Source organism: Bison bison, unplaced genomic scaffold (assembly GCF_000754665.1).
Source record: "Bison bison bison isolate TAMUID 2011002044 unplaced genomic scaffold, Bison_UMD1.0 scf7180017864048, whole genome shotgun sequence".
NCBI lineage: Eukaryota > Metazoa > Chordata > Mammalia > Artiodactyla > Bovidae > Bison > Bison bison.
The window spans coordinates 3,821,188-3,841,775 of record NW_011494620.1 but is presented as its reverse complement, the minus strand read 5'-3'; the positions used below and the strand labels follow the sequence as shown (position 1 = coordinate 3,841,775).

The following is a 20,588-nucleotide window of genomic DNA, read 5'->3' as shown; positions in this document are numbered from 1 at the left end:
AATTTAAAACCCCTATGTTTGCATCCTGTGGACACTCCTACTGGGTCTAGACCAAGCTGTTCAAAGCTGGGGTTGGGTCGTAGAATTGTATGGAAATTGTGTGGTAGCTCTTACACGGCAGCCAGTAACCTATCAGCCCTTGATTGTTGTCCAGGGTGACAGGGACGCTCCAGGTTTTAGTCTAGTGGTTATTAAACTGTCAGGCTATGTTTCGCTTCTGAACTGCAGAATTGCTTTTTTTTTTTCCCAAATAAAATAGTTTTGTGTAATCTCTACACATAAAATAGATAAGGGTGACATTTTATGTTTAAAATTATAAATTTTCCCCCTCTAAAAATAATAAATGGGAAAAATAAAATTGTCTGATTGAATGAACATTTGAACTTGTGAACTAGAAGAATCAGTTTTAGACTTAGTGCCTCATCAACATGTAATCTGTCTCTGTATGTGGGTTTACTGGCACTGTCACTTATTCACCTGGGATATCAACTATTCCACACAAGGTCCGGCTCATGGGAAATATGAATACATCAGTGACTCTTAGCTTGTGTTGCCTCAGAAAGGCAGGAGCTACATTTTAATTCATCATTTAACCACCCTTCCCTGAAATGACTGTGACTTCCACAAAGTACGGATCTGAGAAATGTTGGTTGGATTAGGAGGTAATGAGTTAGTATTTGAGGAGGTTGAGTAACACTGGCCCACAGGAGAGCTCAGCGCATGCAGCGGAGGGCTATGGCCAAGTCGGTGAGTTCAATGAGATGTTCTACCCACAAGGTAATGGATGAATTAGAAGCAAATGTGTCAACCTGCTTTGGCTTCCCAGGTAGCTCAGTGGTAAAGAATCTGCCTGCCCAAGCGGGAGACCCAGGTTTGATCCCTGGGTTGAGGAGATCCTCTGGAGGAGGAAATGGCAACCCACTGCAGTGTTCTTGCCTGGAGAATCCCACGGACAGAGAAGCCTGGTGGGCTCCAGTCTATGGAGTCATGAAAGAGTCAGACATGCCTAAGCACACATGCATGCACGTGTCAGCCTGCTTCATACAGATTCTTCCTCCTCATGGAAGATTTAATTTATGGCATTCTATGGTCCTTGTTGTCATTGGGGCAGGGACATTTTTCAGCTCCTCCTCTAGTCTTATAGATCTTATCTCCTCTGTGGCCCCATTGGTCTCTTCAGATCAGCACCTTGATTCGGGTCTTCATCATCTTTCACCTGGTCTATGGCTGTAACACTCCAACGAATACAAGTATACTTGTCTCAAGAATCTACCTCTGCCAGTTCATGCTGTGCTTTGTTAGAAAGTTTACTTTCTAAAGCCCAGATCTAGTTAACGAGCTCACCTAAGCAAAGCCTTCAGTGGCTCCCTAGTGTCTGTCGTTAGTTTCAAACTCCTTTGCAGGGAGGTGTTCAACATCAGGCGTTTCCTTTATTGTCACTGCCCCACCTTACGTGACCCTTAACTTACCTCCATGATGGAGATCGTGCTCTCTGGGGCTTCTGCTCCTTTGCTTGTGTTATTTTCATCCAAAATGATCTGTCCTGGGATACCGCTTAGCTTAGCGTCCATGTCTCTCAAAGTCTGCCCTCTCCTACTCCACAGCAAAGATTCAGGCATTCAGATATGTGAGAAACACCCTGGAACTTATTAAAATGCATGTTTCTGAGCCTTACCTTAGAGAACTCTGCATTTTTAGACCAGCATTCTGGCTGATTTTGATATAGCAGGTTCACTGCCTGCACTTTGAGAAGTATCTTAAATGTGTACATCAACAAATCTGCACGTCTTCATTCATTCATGTATTCAGTCACAAACATGGGTATTTCTTCCACAGCAGAGCGGGTTGTGCTAATTTCTACTGTAAAGCAAAGTGATTCAGTTATACACACACACACACACACACACACAGATTCTTTTATAAAATTTTTAACAATTTAATTGTTTTTGGCTGTGCTGGGTCTTCGTTGTTGCACGGGCTTTTCTCTAGTTGCAGCAAGTGGGGGCTACTCTCCAGCTGCAATCAGCCGGCTTCTCGTTGCAGTGGCTTCTCTTGTTGCAGAGCACGGGCTCTAAAGTGTGCGGGCTTAGTAGTTGTGGATCCCAGGCTCTAGAGCACACGCTCAGTAGTCGTGGTGCACAGGCTTGGTTGCTGTGTGGCTTGTGGGATCTTCCCAGGCTAGGGATAGAACCCAAGTCTCCTGCACTGGCAGGTACATTCTTTACCACGGAGCCACCAGGAAAGCCCCATATATATATACAGTCTTTTTCATGCTCTTTGCCATTATGGTTCGGAGAAGGCAATGGCAACCCACTCCAGTGCTCTTGCCTGGAGAATCCCAGGGACGGGGGAGCCTGGTAGGCTGCAGTCCATGGGGTCGCTAGGAGTCGGACACGACTGAGCGACTTCACTTTCACTTTTCACTTTCATGCATTGGAGAAGGAAATGGCAACCCACTCCAGTGTTCTTGCCTGGAGAATCCCAGGGACAGGGGAGCCTGGTGGGCTGCCGTCTATGGGGTTGCACAGAGTCGGACACGACTGAAGTGACTTAGCAGCAGCAGCAGACTTACTTTCCTGGCTTCCAGGGGTTTATCAGGTTTAGTGACAAACCCTGATGTGAAAATCATATTTTCCCATATAAAATCATATATGGCCTTACAAATCTGAAAGTGAGATTATTCAAAGTCCCTGGATGCATGCTCCTCTTTGCACATGAATTTACAGTTTCATCCAGCCTGATCTGCCCATGGTCCCTAACGTTGCCCACACCTTCCTGCTGCCTCTCTTTAGCTCATGCAGTTTCCCATTCTTGGAATACCCTCCTTGCTATTGTTCTAACCACCTAAGCCTAACCTTTATCCAAGATCCAGTTAATGTTCTACTTCTTTGTGAAGTCAGCCTAAACCATCTCAGACCACAATGAACCTCAGAACACCTCTAGCCCTTATTGTTTAGCCACTAACCTGGCATTTAACAGATGCCAAGGCAGCATTACAAACCTTCTTACGTACAGACTCCATTTCCCTAATTACACTAGTGCACAGCCCACTGGAGGGCAGTGACCATGCCATATGTGTCCTTATGTCCACTAGAGGATCGGACCAGTGGTGGGAACTCCTCTAAGTTAAGATGTGAATGCGAATGTGGACATTGTCTTTATTCTTTCTGTATGTGTGTGTCAAATATTCTCTGTAGTTGACCCATTCTATTGTGTAGGCTCTGAACTCCACTCACGTTCTATGACTTTTAAAATTTCAGTAACAGGTCTTGTTAAGTTCAAAGCTATCTCTTGGGATACTGCTGCTGCTGCTAAGTCGCTTCAGGCGTGTCCGACTCTGTGCGACCCCGTAGACGGCAGCCCACCAGGCTCCCCCGTCCCTGGGATTCTCCAGGCAAGAACACTGGAGTGGCTTGCCATTTCCTTCTCCAATGCATGAAAGTGAAAAGTAAAAGTGAAGTTGCTCAGTCGTGTCTGACTCTCAGCAACCCCATGGACTGCAGCCTACCAGGGTCCTCAATATGGTCCGTTTAAAATCAGGAGTCTCAAACTTATGACAGATTTTATTTTGTTGGGCTCCAAATTTATGGTGGACAGTGACCACAGCCACAAAATTAAAAGACTCTTACTCCTTGGAAGGAAAGCCATGACAAACCTAGACAGGATATTAAAAAGCAGAGATACCACTTTGCCACAGAGGTCCATATAGTCAAAGTTATGGTTTTTCCAGTAGTCATGTATGGATGTAAGGGATGGACCATAAAGAAGGTTGAGTGCTGAAAAATTGATGCTTTCAAACTGTGGTGCTGGAGAACACTCAAGACTAGTCACTCCTAAAGGAAATCAACCAAATATTCATTGGAAGGACTGATGCTGAAACTGAAGCTCCAATACTTTGGCCACCTGATGCGAAGAGCCCACTCACTGGAAAAGACCCTGATGCTGGGAAAGACTGAGGGCAGGAGGAGAAGCAGACGACAAAGGATGAGATGGTTGGATGGCATCACTCATTCAATGGACATGAGTTTGAGCAAACTCTGGGAGATAGTGAAGGACAGGGAAGCCTGCTGTGTTACAATTCATGGAGTCACAAAGAGTCAGACATGACTTAGCAACTGAACAACAAACTTATATGCTTTCTGGGGCCAATCAAGTAACCTCATAGACTGTGCCCACCCAGGTCCATATTCTTGTCACAAGGGAATACAAGCTAAGCCTGTTCGTTAGAGCTGAGCATGTTCATGCCCCAAGGAGCTCCACTGGAGCTCTAAGGCCATCAGCAACCCATGGTCTTTGAACTCATTGCTAGGCAGTTTGTTCTCTGGTTATGTGCCTCTTGCCACCCTCAACTAGACGCAAATGTCTGGACCCAAATGCAAAGACCCATCTCCAGGTCTACCCTAACCTCTGTTGACCTCTTTGCACAGAGTCCCATTGATTCTCAATGATCAATAATGTCTCTCCCGGTAAGGCTTTTTGTTGGCCTGGAGTTTGGTGGCCAACAGTGCTCACCAACCTCTGACTCTCTGCTGCCCCCAACAGGCCTTTGAGCTCATTGCCTTTGCCATTTAGCATGGTTAACTTTGGCCTTCCTGGTGAGATAAAGAAGGTCTTACAGTCTGAGATGGATCATGTATTTTGTGTCAAGTGCTTCTGTGTGTTTGGTCATTACTTATTGTTCTGGTTGTGCATGGGTAGGTGCTTTCTTCTTAACTTACTTGCAGTTATTTTAGGTACATTCCGGTGGTTTTTTTCTTTCTTTTTGTGTGTTTTTTTTTGTGTGTTTTTTTGTGTGTTTTTTTTGTGTGTGTTTTTTTGTGTGTTTTTCTAACATCTTTTTTGTGTGTTTTTCTTCCATTTAAAATAACAGTACCATGAAGTAGAAACCCAGTTGGCGCTAGTGGTGAAGAATCCACAGGCCAAAGCAGGAGACATAAGAAACGTGGGTTCAATCCCTGGTTCGGGAAGATCCCCTGGAGGAGAGCATGGCAACTTACTGCAGTCTTCTTACCTGGAGAATCCCATGGACAGAGGAGCCTGGTGGGCACAGAAGTCAATTATCTGGATAAAGACAGTATGGTTTAACTGAAAGCATGTGACATTTGGAGTAAGACAGATCTGTATTTTAATCCGGACTCTACCAATGACTGGCTCTATAAACTTGGGCAATATTTTTTCTGTTTTGTTCCTTTCTGAAAAGGGCATTATGTAATCATATGCAAGCAAAACTGACTCACAGATGGTGCTTAATACTTGGGTTTTTTCCCCCTTCTTCTTCAGGTATTTTCACTTTGAGTAAGGCAGTCGGTCGTCAGCTTTCTTGCTATAGAAATTAGCCATCACTGTGTGGGAGACATTTATCATCTACTTTTCCCCTCCCCTCCCTCTCCTTTGTTGTCTTCTGTCTGTGGTCGCTCAGATTCAGGAGAGAGAATACGTCTCGGGCAGACGTTTAGTCAGCAAGCCCGGCACTTTCTCCCACTGACTGAAGGCTCTTACTTGACTTGCGTGCTCAGGAACCATCCTTTGACTGTGAGCAACAGCCCTATGAAATGTTGTTTAGTCGCTAAGTCATGTCTGACTCTTTTGTGACCCCAGGGACTATAGCCCGCCAGGCTCCTCTGTTCATGGGATTTCCCAGGCAAGTATCCTGGAGTGGGTTGCCATTTCCTTCTCCAGGGGAATCTTCCTGACCTGCGTCTCCTGCATTGACAGGTGAAATTCTTTACAGCTGAGCCACCAGGGAAACCCCATGAAATGTTAGTCATATCAAAATTAGGCAGACTGCTCTGTCCTGTTAAAACAAAACTGGATCTGGAAGGCTTCATTGGAAGAGTAGGTGTTAGTTTCTAAGCATAACAGGCAAATGTGGTACAGCCAGCAACACCAGTCCAGGGCAAGACCACATCTTTGTGACCACATATTGAATTTTCACTGTCAGACATTTTACATGTTATACCTTTGACTCATCAGAAGAGCCTTGTGTGTTTGACTCTCATCCCCATTTCATAGATGAGGCAACTGAGGCTCCGAGAAGTGGAAGTAACTTTCGTAAGATCATATAACTAGTGAAGGCCAAAGCTGGCATTTGAACCAAAATCTGATTGGACACAAGACGCTGTGTTCCATGACAGTAAGTCCCCTGTATATGCACCTTCAGGCTGTGAACTTTCCAAGATGTGAGTGTGCCCCTGTGTGCCAGCTATCGTACCATTGCTGTTTAGTTGCTCAGTTGTGTCCACCTCTTTTGCAACCCCGTGGACTGCAGCCCGTCAGGCTACTCTGGCCATGGGATTTCCCAGGCAAGAATACTGGAGTGGGTTGCCATTTCCTTCTCCAGGGGATCTTTCCTGACCCAGGGATTGAAGTCACATCTCCAGCATTGGCAGGCAGGTTCTTTACCACTGAACCACCAGGGAAGCCCTATTGTACTGCACTACTGTACTTTTCAAGGTACTGTACTATAAGATTAAGCATATTTATTTTTGTGTTTGTTTTTATATATTATTTGTGTGAAAAGTATTATAAACCTATTGCACTACAGTACTATATAGCCGATTGTGTTAATTCGGTACCTAGGCTCACTTAGTTGGACTTACAAACAAGTTAGACTTATAGATGAGCTCTCAGAACAGAACTTGTTTGTACGTGGAGAACTTACTGAATCTCTAAAAACAAGGGATTCTGAGAGTCAGCCAATGGGGAGCGCAGCTAGCAGGGATACAAGACTTCACTTGGCTCCACAGGGAGACGCAAGTTTCAGCACCTCATGGCTCTGTGGGGGCTCTTGAAGGCTGGGTTGAAGGCCAGTGTTAACTATATTACTGTACCATACTAATGCCAGATCATAGCCTTCTGTCGGTTGCTGATCCGGTGTTGAATGACAGGTTACATTTTTAAAGATTGCATCAGTAATTCATGCATTATTACTCCTGAATTAGTGCAGTGCTTCAAATCATCTTGTTGTACTTCAGCATAATTATCTATAATTAAAAATAAATTCCTGTAGGGTGAGAATATTAATTCCTATCCAAATCTCTTTATTTCAGTTGTACCTATCAACCATTACCCAGCTCTTACTCAAGGACTCCGAACACTTTTTGTGGAACAGACTTTGCTCTGTCCGGTGAGTTTATATTTCCTATACTACAGTATATTCATCTCTCTTTGGGGTCAGCATTTCCCCTGGTATTTTGTGTTAGTTGTTGTTCAGTCGCTAATTTGTGTCTGACTCTTTGCGACCCCATGTACTGCAGCAAGCCAGGCTCCTCTGTCCTTCACTATCTCCTAGAATTTGCTCAAATTTTGTGTTAGTAAATGTTCTTTTCAAAAAAAGGAAACCGTTCTTAAAGTCTTTATTGAATGTGTTGCCATATTGCTTCTGTTTCATGGTTTTTGGTTTTTTGACCATGAGGTATATGGGATCTCAGTTCCCTGGCCAGGGATTGAATCCACACCCCCTGCATTGGAAGATGAAGTTCTAACCACTGGACCGCCAAGGAAGTCCCAGTAAATGTTCTTAAAGTTACTGGTTTTTCTTGGTTTGTGGTTTGATTCACTTGTATATTCTGAGGAAAGCTATGAAACACATTCAAGAACAAAAACACACAGGCACCTATGCACAGATTGTGCATGAAATTTTAGGAGAATCAAGGATCCCCTAGGACCTTCCTAAGCGGGGTCCCCAGGCCAGCAGCACCAGCATTGTTGAGAGCTTGTTGAAGAGGCAAATCCTTCGGCCCTCCTAATCAGAAACTCTGGGGCTGAGGACCAGTGATCTGGGCATTAATAAGCTTTCCAGATGATTCTGATGACCGAATGTTTAAGAACCGCAGCATGAGAGGATGCCATTCACATCCTGCAATAAATATCAGCTCTCCAAGAGCAGAAAGGGTAATGGATCCTTGCAAGCTCTGATCCAGTTACCTTTCCTGGGTGCTAACATCTGCTTCATGTTTCAGCCCAAGGATGCATTTGCTTACTGGCAGTAAGCAGGGGGCTGGCAACACCATCGCTGATCCTGCTGAGACACCTGCATTGGCAGGCAGGTTCTTTACCACTGAGCCACCAGGGAAGCCCCAAGTGTGATTAGGGAGAATACAGTTTGGTGCTTGGATTTTCAAGAAGTCAGCTTTTGGAGTCAGTCTCTAAGTTTTTCCATGCAGAAAATTTTACCTTTCATCAAGGTAAGCCGGTCATTGTGTATGCTTGCTGCTAAGTCACTTCAGTCATGTCCGACTCTGTGCGACCCCATAGACAGCAGCCCACCAGGCTCTCCCGTCCCTGGGATTCTCCAGGCAAGAACACTGGAGTGGGTTGCCATTTCCTTCTCCAATGCATGAAAGTGAAAAGTGAAAGGGAAGTAGCTCAGTCGTGTCCGACTCTTAGCGACCCCATGGACTGCAGCCCACCAGGCTCCTCCGTCCATGGGATTTCCCAGGCAAGAATACTGGAGATACAGTACATTTCCTCCTCCAGGGGGTCTTTCCTGACCCAGGGATCAAACCCATGTCTCCTGCATTGGCAGGTGGGTTCTTTACCACTGAACCAACAGGACAGCCCACTGGGCAACTTGCCAGATGCAGTTGAAGGCTAGAGTGACTTCTCTTAGCCCCACCCATGAACAGGAAACCAAGATCCTTTTCCACAGAGAGTGCACTGCCTCCCTACATTGCAGGACAGCTTACTCCCTGAAAAAGAAAGGAAAACAAAGCTAAACAAGAAAAGAAGTTATTTAACTGAATATTTGAATGGGTCCCCAAACTGCTAGGTGCTATTTTCAGGAATCTGAAGATATTAGTACAAGTCCCATGACTCTGCTTCTCCCTCCAGCTGACACCCCATCTCTCTTCTCTGCTGAACAGCTGTTTCTCCTTCTTCAGCCCCATCGGTCCACTGAAATGGTTTTAGCCACGATGACCTGTGGTGGCCCTAGCTCTCTCTCTAGGAGTCTGTGATTCTCTCAGTGGTAGCTGACTTAACTTACTTCTCAGCGGTAGGTAGAGCTGTGGATCACTCCCCACCTTTTTAAGCTCTTCCTTTCTTTTATCAAAGCACCTCTTTTTTGTAACTATTTAAAAAGATGTTGCTGTTTCTTGGATGCTAGCCTGCCTTAAAGTCTTGTTAGTCACCATGTTTCCTTTGTGTGAATTTCCCAAATGGTTGTGGAGGAGAGAGGGGGCATTATTCTGTACCTGCATGACTGGCACATTCCCATCGTTCACGACTCCACCCAAATTGGTTCCTTGTAGTTCTTCCAGGTGCCCTTCTCTTGTCCACCTTGGCGTCTTTACACACTCCACTCCTCTACCTACAGGGCTCCCTTTCCGTCTTTGCCTTCAGATTTCAGCACAAATACCTCTCTTCTGGGAGCCTTTTCTGACCATCTGATCACTGATCACCTCCATGCTGGGTGAGTTGGTTTTATTATTGTTCTCCCAGGACCAGGTGCTTTTCCTTCAAAGCACTTATTCAAGTTTCTAAATGTATATCTATTTCTGGTGATCAGATGAATACTTACCTTCCCATAGATGGTAAGCTCCAGAAGAGCAGGGACCTGGTCTTCTCAAAAAGCTTTTGGCTAAATAAATCACTTTATCTCATTGAATTTGTAAAACAATGCATAGAGCTTTGACCTGACAATTCCTAGAGGGCTCCATGCCCCCTCCGTCTTCTGCATTCAACATCTGTCCTTTTGTTTCGCTCTTCCCCAAAGGGAGGAGCGCCTGAATTTGTCTGGCAAGTTTGAGAAAATCAACTCTGTTACATAGCCTACCTGGTCCCGGTCCTTGCCCTGCTCACAGCCTGCCAGTCAGCAAGTTCAGTGGAGCAAGTGGTCATGGGTGATTCCAATTAGCTTATGACGAGGTGGGTAGATCTGCCTATTTCCAGGGTGAAGCCCATTTGTCAACTGTCTGAGCCAACTTCTCCAGGGGAGCTTTATCAATCTGACATTTTGACTTCCATCTCTCTGACCTTTTAATTTTCTTAATGAGTCAGTAGGTTGGATGAAGTTAAGTGTTAAGTTTGTCCGCTAACAAAAATGGCAGCCTTCTCAGATTTTCCCTTTCCCTGTTATAACGGATACTCTTGTTGTCTGAGCTGACTAGGTCTGAACACTTTTTCTCTTTTCTTCAAATCATGGCATAAGTCGTAGTAAGTTTCCTGTTTCCTCAGAATCTCCTTTCCTATTCAAGTACTAGTTGTACTGAAAGTTTCAATAACTCCTTTTTTTTAAACTTTGTTATTTTTCTTCTTGAAGTATAATTACCTTACAATGTTGTGTTAGTTTCTGCTGCACAAGGAAGTGAATCAGCTGTATGTATACACATATCCCCTCCCTCTTGAATCACTCCCACCCAAGTAGGCCGTCACAGAGCACTGAGCTGGGCTTCTTATGTGATACAGCAGTTTCCCTCCAGCTATCTATTTTACACATGGTAGTGTATTTATGTCGAACCTAAGCTCCCGATCCATCCCACCCTCCCCTTCCCACTCTGTGTTCATGCATCCATTATGTCTACGTCTCTATTCCGGCCCTGGAACTAGGTTCATCTGTAATGCCATCTCAGAGTCACTGATGACATGAGTGTCTCACATGTCAGCTGCCTGTCTCACCCTGACTTCTAGTAGGAGAGCCGTGTCTGGCAGATCACACTCTGAATTTACCAACATTTTCCCCTGCTCATGAAGCTGAGCTGACCTGCAGGTTAGGGGCACTTGACCTGAGAATGGAGACTCAAAGGAATCAAATTCTACCTGGCTTGCAGCCTATGAGGTAGCCTGGCACAAAAATCAATGTTCAAACAAGGTCAGAAAATGATTAACTAGGTCAAACAGAATTCTTCTCAGAGAGAATTGAATTGGAGATGTGGGCAAGTGTCCACTAGCTGGGAAGGAGGACCCCAGAAGGGAACTGCACAAGGAAGCTGGAATCCGATCATCATGGAGACTTGGTAAAGGAAGAACTCCAGAGAGAGATTGCTAAGATCCTGTTGTTGGTTGCCCAGTGGACAACCAGGTTGTTAGATGGATAACCAGGTTTCTAGGTGGACAACCAGGTTGTTAGATAGATAACCTGGCTGCTAGGTGGACAACCGTGTTGGTAGATAGACAACCAGGTTGCTAGGTAGACAACCAGATTTCTAGGTAGGCAACCAATGTGCTAGGTGGATAACCAGGCTGCTAGATGGATAACCTGGTTGCTAGATGGACAACCTGGTTGCTAGATGGATAACCAGATTGCCAAATGGACACCAGATTGCTAGAACTGCCTTGGACCCCAAGTTGCCCATGCTCTGCTTCCAATGCTATTGGAGGGCCAGATGCATCTTTGTCCTTTGCAGCCAACAAAGCTCAGTGAAGGCTCAGGATTCAGAATGCTTCCACTTGTCTCTCCTGAATTCCCTGTTTCTCCAGCACCCTCTAGGAAACTTCTAGAGGGTATCCCTTAGCACAAAATAAGAGCGTGTCTCTTTTTCCCAACAAACAACACTGTGTGTGGTCTCGATTTACTCCCAACTTCACACATGACCTCATTGATCACAGGAGCCCATGTTCTCAATGTGGTGGAATACAGCAAGAAGTGTGGGGCCAAGGTGACAGTCACACAGCTTGCAGGCTGATCACAGTGGTCCATGTGCCTGGTCTGGCTTGCATGTATTTGTATAAAATTTTAAAAAATTAATTTCTCACATTGAAGAAGGAGATTCCCCATAAAAATCTAGATTCCTAGATTTCCTGAAAAATTGTGAACAAAACCCCCAACAGCACTGGACTTCTTTCCCTGAGTGTGGTCATTCGTCAATGCTGAGTAACGACCACTAGGCCTTCGGCTATATCCCCTGCTTCAGCTCCTCTCTGAAGTATCCAGATAACAGTATTTGATGCACACTTCCTGAGTTGTTTTGCAGATGTGAACCGCCCCCTGAAATGGAAAATATTAACTGCTTGATGATCATGAGCACATAGCCCCAGGCCTCCTGGAGCCTGTTGCCGTTCAGTCACTAAGTCATGTCTAACTCTCTGTGAGCCCATGGACTGCAGCGTGCTAGGCTTCCCTCTCCTTCCCTCTCTCCTGGAGTTTGCTCAGACATGTCCACTGAGTCGGTGATGCTATCTGATCATCTCATCCTCTGCCTCAGGATTGATATTAGCCCCTGTGATTTCACCATCAGCTCATCAGTGAACCGTGCACAAGCTGACCATACACCCTGCAAGCCTTCCTCACTTGCCCTTTAAAAATGCTTTGCTGAAACCACTTCAGGGAGTGCAGGGCTTCTTTAGGGCATTAGCTGCTTGTCTCCATGCACGGCCTTGCCATAAACCTTTCTCAGCTCCAAACTCTGACGTTTCAGTTTTTTTTGGCCTCACTGTGCATCGAGACCACGAACTTTCGCTGGAAGCACTTTCTTTTAAAAAATGTCCCCATGGTAATGTTTTTGATGGAATATTATCCTTTGGCCTGTTTCATTTTTCTCAGGGCTGTTTGGAATATCTCATGTGAAATAAATGCTTCAGATTTACATGAGGAAATTTGATTTACAAAAAATAGTGTCATAGCCGTTAAATATTACTTGGTTTGTCTGTGTATAGTCACTGAGAATTATGACTTCTGTTTGCAAACCCATGTGCCTCAACCTGCAACAGCTGAGGTTATTTAAGATCTCAAAATGGACTTGGTTTGTGTTCTGCCTTACCTTGCTAGGAGTCTTGGTAATACACCCATTTCTGTCTTCCTTAAGCTTCCAGATTAGAAATATCTGCTCTTGAGCAAATACTTAATTATTCGCTAGGGCCAGTCCTTCTCATACAGCCCTGCCCTGCTCCTGATGGAGGCTAAGAAAATTCCCTTAGATTCACTCACATAAAATATCTCCTCTTCTTTCTCGTATGGCCTCTGGCTTCTTGCTTCCTGCTTTCTTGAAATCTGTAAGTTTTCAGGTGATTTTTGCTTCTCTGGCTTGATCTCTACCTGAATTCCCTTCTGGGTTCAGCCGGCTTGCTTCTTTCACTGGTGGCTGCCATCTTGCTTCTACTCCCAACTCTCATGTTTTCCCAGCCTTCTCTTGCTGGTCAGCTCCTCCTCCAGCACGGACTCCCTTCCCTATGGCAACTCTCACAGTGCAGGACTGGGTGTCTCTCTGTTTACAGTTTGCTGCAAGTCTTATTATAGTTATTTGATGGGGAAGGTTTCAATTACACCCCAGCTGGTTCATTCACTTTAATTTATACTCCCACTACCTGCTCTCTTCATTTATACTTCCTATACTTCTAACTATTAGTCACCTATGTGGAAGGAAGATATTGAAAATACCCTTCTGGGTTGACCTGATTGTGTGGTTCTCTTCAGATTATAACTACATGTCTGAGAGGAAAGTGAAAATCTGAGGACAGTGGGCATTTGTAATATCGACAATATTGATGGTCTTTGGATCTGGAAGGATCTGGAGAGAATTTAATCTGAACTCTTTATTTTCTAGATGAGGCTTGGAGGAGAGATCTGATTTATTCAGGATCATTTTGCTAGCTAATGTCAGATACCTGTCTCCCTAGATAAGACCATTTTCATCCCAGAGTATTTATTGACAACATGGTTACTCCTGTATAGTCCTACCTACAAATAAACTATTTATGTGTGTGTGTGTGTGTGTATGTATACACTTGAAGAATGTTTCCCAAACCTGTCAGAATCATCTGGGATGCCTTTTTAAAAGCACAGTAATATAGGCTACTTTCAGACACCCTGAAACAGAATCTCTGAGGCTGGGCTCAGGAACTCAAGGTCTTTCCTGAGGATACTATTTTGTATAATTCTCTCACCCTCCCCCTCTCTTTTTTTCTTCCATCAAGTACTACATTTTCTAAGACTGGCTGTTATCAGCATGAAGGGGACCCCAGGTAGGCTCACCACACTATGTTGTCAGGGTAAAAACCAGAAACCCAGGGCAGAGAGGTACACATGTAGCAGCTTGTATGTGGCCCTGAGCACGAGGTCCTGTATCTTTAAGCAGAGCTCTGCAAGCTTAGAGGCTGGCTTTGCTTGCTCATCTATGCGGAGGCGGCCACCATCCTGTGAGCAGTACCTGGGCTTGTGGGAGTTCTTTGGGGAAACTGCCCCGTGAGTCAGGCCTGCAGAGGGTTGTGGGGCAGAGTTCTCAGCATGCTCAGTGGTGATTCAGGGGCCCAGCTGAGACCTCGGCAGGAACCGAGCCTGCCCTGAGTAATCCATTCTCCCTGGTCCGGAACTGGCCCTGTCTGGCTGGTAGGGAGTGGTCCTGACTTAGATAACCACACCATCACCAGCAGTGATCAAAAAGATGCCCACAGGATCAGCCTCCTGGCATCAGCCGTGGCATGTGGGCACAAGGAGAACTGGGGAATAGTGGGTTGAAATGGTCTGAGGAGACCAGGTCTCCAATGAACAAGCATATTCACTATGGCATTAGGGCTAGAAAGACCACACATTCACTGGGTGTATCCACAGGAGTTACTCAGCAGCGTGATACATGGGGGGCTGGAGACGTAAATCCCTTCTTGTGTTTAGGGATTGAAAGTCCCCTCTGTGGTCAAGGATTTGGGGCAGTCTTATGTGAAAGTAGTGAGAGTGACCCAGTGGCTTTGGGGCTGCCTCCCAGCCCTGCCCTGGACCACAGATGCATCAGCCTACGGTAGTTCAGCAGCTCTTTAGTCTTGATCCTCAGAAGGTAAAATATTGGCCTCCTTCTCCCTGCAGATGTTCAAGGTGGGCTCAAGAGCTTGTAATGATTCCTCTTCTCATTTCATGGTTCTGACGGCCCCCAAAGCCTTGCTGTCTTGCAGCCCAACCAGAGGTCAAAGAATAATGCAAGAAACCCCATTTCCCTCAGATTATCCTGGAATCACTTTCCCTTGGAGCTGGAAGAGGACCTAGGCCACCTCCCATCCCTGAATCACTGAGAACCCTGGAGTCCCAGAGCAAAGGGTAGATTCCAAGTGGAACAAAAAGGTCCCCTTGAGCAAATGCAGCCAGAACCATCACAGCTTTCCAGGGGCATGAGGAGATGCAGGGCATGTAATCTGTAAGTGTTTTTGTTTGTTTTAACCTGAAATCCTCCATACTTTCTTGTTGGAGAGCATGTCCTGGAAGAACAGCTTGCTAAGTTCTGGTCCATGTTGAAGGGGCATTGTGAGCATTTTGGTGGAACTGCAGTAGCCAGTAAGTGACATGACCTCTTGGCCATGCTCTCTGCTCCCCGTCAGTTTCTCTACCACCCAGCACAGGTGGGACCAGTGGATGTGTAACCTTGAGTTGAGAGGAACCATGACCTGTGGTAGCCTGGTCACATATACAGAGACTGGGGTTATTGTAAGAAATGAGGAGTAATTCAGGAGAAGTTTTCTGTTAAGAAACCACAAAGGGATTTTTCTACCTGGATATTAGAGCTGGAGACAAGTTAACTCTTAGGACATTGACACTTAGAAGTCATGGACCTGGTGCTTTGCCATTGTAGGGACTTGGCCAGCTCTTGGATTTCTGCTTCTCTCTATACGTAAGCTTTATCTTTTTCTCCCCCTACTTTTGACCTAATGTAACCCCTCCATATTGTATTTTTGGGGCTTCCCTGGTGGCTCAGTGTTGAAGAATCCACCTGCCAAGCAGGAGTGTAAGTTCAATCCCTGGGTGGGGAAGATTCCCTGGAGAAGAAAATCACAACCACTCCAGTATTGTTGCCTTGCAAATCCCATGGACAGAGAAGACTGGTGGGCTACAGTCCATGGGGTCACAAAGAGTCAGACATGACTTAGCGACTGAACAACAACAACATTATTATCTTCTACTTAATCATGTTTCTACTTCCTCACAATTTGGCTTGCTCTTGACTTCAGCTGGCTTAAGGCTATTCATGGTCTTACCCACTGCATCTCAGCCCCTGTGGCAAACAGCCTGAGAATAGGCATTATTTTCCAATTCAACAACCTATGAGTGAGGATCTAATTTGCCCAGCAGATGCCTGTTTTGAGTGCAGATTTTTTTTTAAGAGAAACATTACTTTTTTTAAAAGATTATTTTTAATGTGGACTGTTTTAAAAATCTTTATTGAATTTTTTTTACAATATTGCTTTTGTTTTAAGTTTTGGCTTTTTGGCCTTCAGGAATGTGGGATTGTAGCTCCTCTGATCAGGGATTGAACCTGCACCCAATGTGTTGAAAGGCAAAGTCTTAACCACTGAGCCATCAAGGAAGTCCCCTGCAACTATCTCTTAATTTTGTGTCTCCCCCATCAAACTGTGTCTTATTCATCTTAGCATCCCCAGTGCCCAGCCCAGTGCTGGAACCAATGCCAAGTACTAAATTTGGGGGCAAAGCAAATTATCAGTTCAGTTCAGTCATTCAGTTGTGTCCAACTCTTTGTGACCCCATGGACTCCAGCACGCCAGGCTTCCCTATCCATCACCAATTCCCAGAGTTTGCTCAGACTCATGTCAATCGAGTCAGTAATGCCATCCAACCATCTCATCTTCTGTCGTCCCCTTCTCCTCCTACCTTCAATCTTTCCCAGTAGCAGGGTCTTTTACAATGAGTCAGTTCTTCATAACAGGTGGCCAAAGTATTAGAGCTTCAGCTTCAGCATCAGTCTTTCCAATGAAAATTCAGGACTGATTTCCTTTAGGATGGACTGGTTGGATCTCCTTGCAGTCCAAGGGACTCTCAAGAGTCTTCTCCCCACAGTTCAGAAGCATCAATTCTTTGGCACTCAGCTTTCTTTATAGTCCAACTCTCACATCCATACATGACCACTGGAAAAACCATAGCTTTGATGAGTTGAACCTTTGTTGGCAAAGGAATGTCTCTGCTTTTGAATATGCTGTCTAGGTTGGTCATAGCATTTCTTCCAAGGAACAAGCGCCTTTTAATTTCATGGCTGCAGTCACCATCTGCAGTGATTTTGGGGCCCCCCAAAATAAAGTCTGTCACTATTTCCACCATTTCCCCATCTATTTGCCATGAAGTGATGGGACCGGATGCCATGATCTTAGTTTTCTGAATGTTGAGTTTTAAGCCAACTTTTTCACTCTCCTCTTTCACTTTCATAAGAGGCTCTTTAGTTCTTCTTCACTTTCTGCCATAAGGTGGTGTCATCTGCGTACCTGAGGTTATTGATATTTCTCCTGGCCATCTATAATATATGAAGCAAATTATATACAAATGCAAAAATGGTGGAGAAAGGAAGAGGGAGGCTTGGAAACCTAAGCAGGCATGAAATATAAGATCCAGGGGTCATGGTGAAACATGAGCACTGCTGAATATCTCCATTAATGTTGATTTAGAATATGATGCATAGGATTCAATACAATTTCTTGTAGTGTTCTCAGCATTGGCTAAATCTTTATTTTACCTAGTCTGTTTCTACATTTTTTTAATCAAAGAAGAAGAAAGGAAAAGCAGAAGATGCTAGAGAAGATTGGAGTATGCAAGGTGAAAAGAAAGAACAGAAGGGATGTAAAATAATAGTTGGATTCTTTAGTTTGGGAATCAAAAAATCAGGCTAAGGATTGATTTTTTCAATGCAGCCTCAGAATCCAAGGCAACAGATGTGTGGACTCTCCTTTTATTCCAATGTCACAATTAAAATCAGAAATAAAAATGGGGAAGCAAAAATTGTTGGCAGGTTGATTGCCAAGCAACTGATCGAATTGCAAGGGTCCAAGTCAATTCACTCTTCTTAACAACAAAATAATTGGACTGTGTCTGAACTATGTGAAATTATCTCCATTTTAAAGATACTAAATGGATTTGATTATTCAATAATCAGTGCACTGCTCAGCATTAGCAAGTTATAGCAGCCAAAATAGCTGATTTGACTCCAAAAATGTCAACTTGGCAGCACCCTGTAAACACTCTTAGGCTTTGTAGGAGAATGGGCTCCCGAGCCAGAACTTGAGCTACCACTTTACCCAGAGAGACAGTGGGTATGAAAGTCACTTGGCTTCCTCTGGGAAAATGGGAAGTTGCTTGCTCTTACCCCCCTCACTGGACTGTAGAAGACTCATCCAGTCATTCAAAAATATGCTTCAGTGCAGTTCTGACATCAACCATCCAGGGTTACCACAGACTCCATAGGGAGAGGACACTGTCCTCCTAAGACTCCTTTCCCTTCCAATACCAGCTCCATGTTCCAGGGTCCCCAGGCCACTTCTGAACAACTGGCTACTGATTTTGGGGTTCTCATGACCCTCTCAGATTTGATAATTTAGTAGAACAACTCACAGACCTCAGGAAAGCTCTCTCCTTATACATTTACTGAGTATGAAAATCTGGACCAGCCATAAGACACCTATAGGGTAAGACCTGGGAGGATCCCAAATGCTGAGCTCCTGAGTCTTCTCCATGTCTTCTCTGTATAGAATCAGGATGTATCCTGGTACATTGATACATTCACCAACCATTTGGGCCTCAGAGTCCATAGTTTTTATTGGGATTTCATTATGTAGCCACAATTGACCGTATCATCAGCCAGTTGTCTGAATTCTATCTTCAGCCTCCCTCCTCTCCTCGGAAGTCAGGAATTTGGGTTGATATCATGTGGCTCAAAGCTCCAACCTCAAGTTACATGGTTGACATTTCTGGCATGGCCAGCGTCCCCCTTGAGGTCACCTAGTGGCCCACCATGAGTCACCCCAGCAGCACCAACTCAGGTGTGGTCCCCCACTATCTTCTGGTGAGACAGGAGACTCCCAAACTTCTGTGACTGCTGCCACTGCCCGCAGAGAGAAGAATAAAGTTTGGGTGGTATTTCTGCTTCGTAACCTGTGTCCCAGTGTCTTGCCCTTTCACCTCCATCCTTTCGCTTCTCCTACCATACTCCCCTCAGCTCTCACATGGGGTACCCAGAGCTGCAACATGGGGAAGTATCTCTGTTCTCCTTTCTTGATCACTTCTTTTTGATTCAAATGATCTATGTCTCAGGAAAAATGGCAGTGGAATGTTCATTCCATTAATAGTCCCCCAAATAAATTGTTCTTTGGTGTATTTCCCAAGATCTGTGTTGGGCTGCTTGGTCTGTGCTTACCTTCATTATCACCGTCACCACCACCACCATCGTCATCAATTACCCTCCACCGTCTACTTCTTGAAAGTCACCCAAGACAAGTGCCCTACAAGTACTGATAGGAAGCAGCCTTCTGTGTTTTCACCCAGAGAGGAAACCATGCTTTGGGAAGTGAAGTAGAAAACAGACCAGTAGGCATAGCAGGCAACATGCCTGAACCCCGTGGCACTGGGAGGTTGAAGGAGGAGAGAGCAGGCAGGAAGGATGTGAAACATCGGTCTTCCTGCAGACAGTTGGTGAGGCCAGGCCAGCTGTCTACCAGAACAGGCCAGAACATGGTCTCCCGGGGGACAGGTCTGCTGGGGCAGTCAAAGCCAATTGTTTGAAAACGGAATTATAGAGGAAGTATGACAACGAGAGGGATGACGCTGGCCCCTGCCCTCTTGTCTTCCCAGACACAGGAAAATCATGGAGCCAGGACACGGGCTGCTCTGTAGCTTGCCAAGCTCACAGGGCAGGTGGTCGCATGGGACATGCACAGCTCCTGTATTCTCTGGTGTTGGGTTGATCATCACAGAGACAGAGGGAGACCCCTTGTTCTCTTAGCTTCCAGGTCTGGGATAACATGGTACTTTGGGGCCAGTAGACTTGGGTTTGATTACTGTCTCTGGCTCTCCTGATAGCTAGCTGTGTTATGGTGGGTGTGTGGCCTGGCTTACACTGAGCCTTGTTTACCATGTGTCAGGCTGTCTTCCTCCTATTGTGTAGCGAGGGTTAGATGAGATGATAGACAGGGAAGCTGTATGATACCCAGCACATTTAGCCTGTTTCCCTTCCTCTCTCTCTTGTCCGTAGGTCCCTGGTGCCACCATCCTCTGCACAGCATCCTGTACCTGTAGATTCTGCAGAAGCTCCTGCTTCATTTCCTGCTGGAATGGAATGATTCAGGATCCCCCACTGTCCATCAGAGTCAGCCCCTGAGAGGGAGCAGTACTGAAAAAGAGCTTCTCATGTTCCCCTTGACTCACCCCTATGGACTTTGCTGGACTAAAAGAAGGTTGGCATTCATGCACTGTAATTTCATTGACACCAAAAAAAGCCTTTCCTTCACTCCCCTCACTTCCCCCAAACCCCAAGAAAACAAAAACAAACCCTCCCCTTTGTGTTAACCTGCTGATATACAACTCTTGGGGTTTTGTTCTTTTAAATCATCTAAATGCAAATTTTCTTAGAAGTCATGATATTTAGAGCCTGAAATTTGTCTGTCTGAACAAATAAAAGAGTCTCAATCTCCCCTCTGAGGTCCCTGTGTGAGGGAGGGCCTTATATAATTGCTGAGGAGAAAAAGCAGCCCAGACTCTACTTAACCTACTTCTACAGTTTTGTTTTGAGCCCTTTTCGAGAGAGAGTGCAAGACCAGTTTCTCATCAAACCCACAAAACTCATATTCTCAGACTTGGAGTTTTTCTGTCCCCACCCCTACCTCACCCCACTTCCTCCCCACCTCTGTACTCCACCGTGGCAGGAAGGAAAGATGGGACCTTTGCTGAGGGCTCA

General features: G+C 45.2%; 1 long non-coding RNA gene across 1 annotated transcript in view; it reads left to right on the top strand.

Annotated features, from left to right (window-relative positions):
• LOC104985462 overlaps positions 1-20,254 on the top strand; it is a 30,909-nt gene extending 10,655 nt beyond the window's left edge. The window contains exons 2-3 of the long non-coding RNA XR_824897.1: positions 7,050-7,126; positions 19,887-20,254. This is a non-coding gene — a long non-coding RNA (uncharacterized LOC104985462). The remainder of the gene's footprint in view (positions 1-7,049; positions 7,127-19,886) is intronic.
• The last annotated feature ends 334 nt before the right edge of the window (positions 20,255-20,588 follow it).